This window comes from Ammodytes marinus (assembly GCF_949987685.1).
Source record: "Ammodytes marinus genome assembly, contig: scaffold_399, whole genome shotgun sequence".
Taxonomy (NCBI): domain Eukaryota; kingdom Metazoa; phylum Chordata; class Actinopteri; order Uranoscopiformes; family Ammodytidae; genus Ammodytes; species Ammodytes marinus.
Window position 1 is genome coordinate 23218 of NW_027648281.1, and position 4486 is coordinate 27703.

General features: G+C 37.2%; 1 long non-coding RNA gene across 1 annotated transcript; it reads left to right on the plus strand.

The window, feature by feature from the left end:
- The first annotated feature begins 1058 nt into the window (after positions 1 to 1058).
- On the plus strand, positions 1059 to 4418 carry LOC307270821. The gene is made up of 3 exons (XR_013845566.1): positions 1059 to 1312; positions 4166 to 4267; positions 4368 to 4418. It is a non-coding gene; the product is annotated as an uncharacterized lncRNA (long non-coding RNA).
- The last annotated feature ends 68 nt before the right edge of the window (positions 4419 to 4486 follow it).

The following is a 4486-nucleotide window of genomic DNA, read 5'->3' on the forward strand; positions in this document are numbered from 1 at the left end:
TAACTGTTCCTAAGCACATTAAATAAACATTTAATTTAGCTGACGCTTTTATCCAAAGTGACTTCCAGTAAGTGCATTCAACAATGAAGGTACAAATTCAGATCAACAAGAATCACTTAAGTATTATAGCTTCAAATAAACCAAACTACAAAGTGCCACATGGAGGTGTAAAAAGTGCCTTCCTTATTTATTTATTTATTTATTTACCGTCTCTTTCCATAGCAAGACAGTTCAATTGCTCAATAACCTCAAATATCATAGTATAATATCATTACATATATATGGTATTACAGATATATTATATTAATATTATAGATGGTTAAAGAATTGCAGTGATGTGTTTTTATCAACACATCCATAGCCATCCCCAGCAAAAACTATATCCCCATGTCTGCCTCAGTTAACTGCACTACATCCCTTTAACCAAAAGATGTCACTCACGTCCCATTAACGGTGTTCACTGGTTCTGTTAGAATATATCACATGCAACAGTTGCTGCAAAGCCTCAAAATTAATAACACATCAAGTCATGATCACCTCTTTTATCACTACTATTTCACTTTTTCTGCTTTCTGTTTTCCCCCTTAACTTCAATATTTATAAGAATCTTAAGCTCAATACTGATTTAAAGAGAGCATTGTCCTACTGCTGTAATGTTGATTTGGTGTGCAGTTATGTTTTAGGATTATTCTTTAAAATAAAAAACATAACATTTTATTTCAATCAAAAATACAAAGGTGGTGGAGTTTTACTGTAGGGTGACCCACTCCTATAGATATAAAAGGCCCATTCAGGAAATAGAATAATTTATTTCTAGTACTTTTATTTAACAATTGAAACTACTTATATATATATATTATATTATATTCCATTTCTACCAAGTTTGTTCAGAAACATACCAATACATTCTATACACTGCACCTTTAAGCTGGATAGAATAGAGCTACTGACGTAACTGGAGACGTGTCTACGTGCTGACGTGGAAGTCTGACAAAAATGTGGGAGTTAACCAAAGCAGGAAGTCAGAGTCGCTGGGTGAAAGAATGCAGAGTGCGGAAATGTCTGTGTGTGTGTTTGGGTGAATGTGTACAAAACAATGTACAAAGCTTTGGGACTGTTAAAAACCAGGGAAAAGAGCTAAGTGGAGTCCATTTACCATTTAGTTGTCTATAGTGTGTAATATGCCTAAAGTCTTTCTACAATAACAGAAAAGCCTGCCGCATAGTTGTTAACTAAAGCAGGAAGTCGGAGGAGCTGGGTGAAAGAATGCAGAATGCAGAATTGGACAATGGTTTACGGACATCACCGTGTGGTAAGACAGCAGCTTACTTTCCTCATTAAATGTCACTGATTTGATTAATTCACTATTTACTGATCACATCAATTGTTTAAATTTTTGTTGCTGTAACTATGTATTCCTGTTCTGCTCCGTAGCAGAATGTCAGCGCTGTTTAGACTATAATTAGTACCAGGCCTGTTTAGGGGAGGGGAAACCAGCCTTGCACGTCTGTCTGATGAGTTATGAGATGAGTCTTGTGAGTTTTTGTATCAATCACCTTTTGTCAGATACAAAAACATGTGTGAACATGTGCTGTAAATGAAAGGCTTTCACAGAATCCACAGCTCTCCGTCTAACCAACTCATTCTCAGGTTTTGTTAACTCGTTTCAATAATAATACAAAGATTATTTGTCTATTGGTTTTTTAGGTAATTTTTTGAATTTGTTTATGCTTTATTAGACAGTTGTGGAGAGTCCGAGTTGAATGGGACAAACACATTTTATTTATTTTTATTAATTTTGTATGGCATTTTTTCATGCTTTATTAGACAGTTGTGGAGAGACAGAGATGAAATGGGGCAGAGAGGGGAATGACATGCAGAGAACAACCACAGGCCAGATTCAAACCTGTGGTCTGCCTCTTTTGAGGACTGAGCTTCTATGGGGATGCACTCTTACCACTACACCAAGAACTTTATTTATGGACAATGGGCCTCATTTATCAATGCTGCGTTGACCAGAAAAGTAGGTGTACGCACATTTCCAAGCAAACCTCGGCATTAAGATTTTAGATAAAAAACCGAAAACCTATCACCACTGCAATATCTTAAAGAAGCACGATTTACTGAGTTGGCAAAACATGATCAAGTATGCAGACTGCACCCTGGTTTTTAAAATTCTCAACAGACTCGCCCCAGCGCCATTGCAAATGTTTGTACAAAAAAATGAAAGTAGATCCACCAGGGCAACTTCTCGAGGTGACTGTATTGTTCCTTTTAGAAAAAGTGCCTATGGACAGGCTGTATTTTCATACCGTGCAACTCATACCTGGAACACACTACCCGCTGCTTTACGTGAGCTTCCCACTCTTGGCTCTTTTAAAAAACATCTTAAAGTATGGCTGCTGGAATCTCAAAACTGTTCACACAATCTATCATAGATTTTTATTTTATTTTATTTTTTATCTTTTAACATTATTTGAATAATTGTTTTTACTGTCTGTCGGTTGCATGTTTTTTTTTTTTTTTTTAGTTTTTTTTTTTAGATTGTCTGTTTTCATTTATGAGTACACGTGTATGTTTGTTTTATGTGATTGGTGTCGCCCAATCAAGGGACAAAGGATGTAAATTAGCACTTGCTACAATCCTGTATATTTACATGAAAATGTCTATTAATATGCAATGTCCCTTTTAAATAAATAAACTTAAACTTATCAATATGGACGTGAGCGTAGGGTGCGCTCAAATCCCACGCCAGTGCTTAGCTCGTGTACACAAGTTTGTAAACAGCATGGACTCGCAGTGCTGGCTGTGCCGGGTAGCCGATGACTTTGTCGGACAATTGTTACGCTGCATGGGACTGCGTAAGGGCAGTTGTCTCCGACTTGAAGCAGCTGGGGGGACTCTGAAGCACTGGGGCTGCATTCATTCATCGCTTCTAAAATGTTAGCCTAAGTATGAAATATGTAGGATATGCAAGTAGTACGCTGTTCTTTATGATAAAAATACACGGCACAACATTCAGCTTAACGTTTAAGTTATTTGACGTACTTTTGAGTTTTTAGTTTCTCTTTTAATGTGCCATTGATTGCTAAAGCAAGCGATTTATTTCCACCATTAACCGGCATGTTTCGGCTTGTTTTTCCGATCCGGTACCTCGGCAGGACGGTGGGCACTCTCAAAGCTGGTGGTTGCCTGGCCTTGTGGAGGTTAATACGGGCTGGTTTGTGCAGCTGACGGCTGACCCACTCGTGCCAAGTGCTTCTGTCGTACAGTAAAACGCAAAATGTGTTATTTTTAGTTTTTAAAACGCTTTATAGTAGTGCTATCTGAAAGGGCCAATACATTCTATTCATTCAAACCTCTGCAGACGCATATTTATGTCTTGGGGGGAAAAAACAAGACGGACGTTATTCAAGGTTTAATATTTACCATTATCGGACAGTTGGTGCGTCTGTTTCTCCTTCACCACTTATGCCTGCGCCTCCAGTTGGTTGCATTTCAGAGCAGCAACAGGCTTTTTTTAGTGGCGATGTTTAAGTCAGACCACTTTTTCTTCACTTCAGAAATTGCGACATAAAATTGTATATGCTATTTTATATAATTTGATAACACTGATTAAAACCCATCATACACTGAGATTGGCGAGGTATGACTGTTTGATAAATCCCACGTGATAGCTGACGTAGGGTGATATTTGCGCCAGGATTCCACGCTAGTTTGATAAATGAGGCCCAATATGTCCCCTATTTCACTCCCAAAAAGAATTTATTCCCTTTTAATTCCTTCAAAAAAAATAAAGGTGTTCTTTGGTATTTATTGCCACCCACTGTATATGTAGAGAGTTAGGGTACAATTTTCTTTAAAACAATTACTTTTTATTTTGTTGCACTTTAAGATGGGTAGGAACTTAATGTTAGTGTTTGACAGTGGCCATGCTACTAGTTTAAATGCTTTTCCCAGTAGCTTTCACGTACCATAGCTATTTTTTTAACTCTTATGTATAACAAAATTCCCCCCTTGTTGAACTGCCAGGACTAAAGCGGAAAATCTGTCCGTCCCATGTGTCACATTTTACCATAGTAAATTAACATCCTGATCTTCCCTTTAGCTGATTCTAAATCTGAGTTGTGGATATTTGTTCATGATGTTTTCTGTTTTCAATCAGCTGGAAGCTCGAACATCACCGCCCAGGATGCAAGTGTCATCATCGCACCTCAGTTAACAGATGTTCATGCGGCACGGGATATAAACTTCCACACCACATATGGTAAATGTTGCCCAAAAATTTACAAGTACAAAATACATTATTTAATGTTTAATTATGGAATTTAATGTGTTGACTGATTTGTAATTTTCAAATGTTTCAGTACATCCTTCTGCCAGGACAGACAAGACTAATGTTCCTTCCAAAACTGAAGGTACTGTGATGCTTAAATATATAAATAATGTGACATATCTTAAACATATTATGTAGTTTTACACATTA